Here is a 294-nt window from a genome sequence, read left to right as displayed (position 1 = left end):
GTAATTGCATTAATACTCGAGGTACAGCAGAGCTCCACACCTTAATCTATGGTGTGTAGAAACTCCACCGTTGAAAATACATAAGAACAAGGTCTAGGCATGGCCGAATGGCCAGCCTCCCAATGATCTAAGAACTAGATGTCCAAAAGATTCGAAGATTCCAAATACAATAGTAAAAGGTCCTACCTATAGAGACCTAGTAGCCTAGGGTTTACAAAGATGAGTAAATGACATAAAAATCCACTTCCGGGCCCACTTGGTGTGTGCTTGGGCTGAGCATTGAAGCATTTTCGT

Source organism: Arachis duranensis, chromosome 3, assembly GCF_000817695.3.
Source record: "Arachis duranensis cultivar V14167 chromosome 3, aradu.V14167.gnm2.J7QH, whole genome shotgun sequence".
NCBI lineage: Eukaryota > Viridiplantae > Streptophyta > Magnoliopsida > Fabales > Fabaceae > Arachis > Arachis duranensis.
This window is presented reverse-complemented; position numbering follows the sequence as displayed.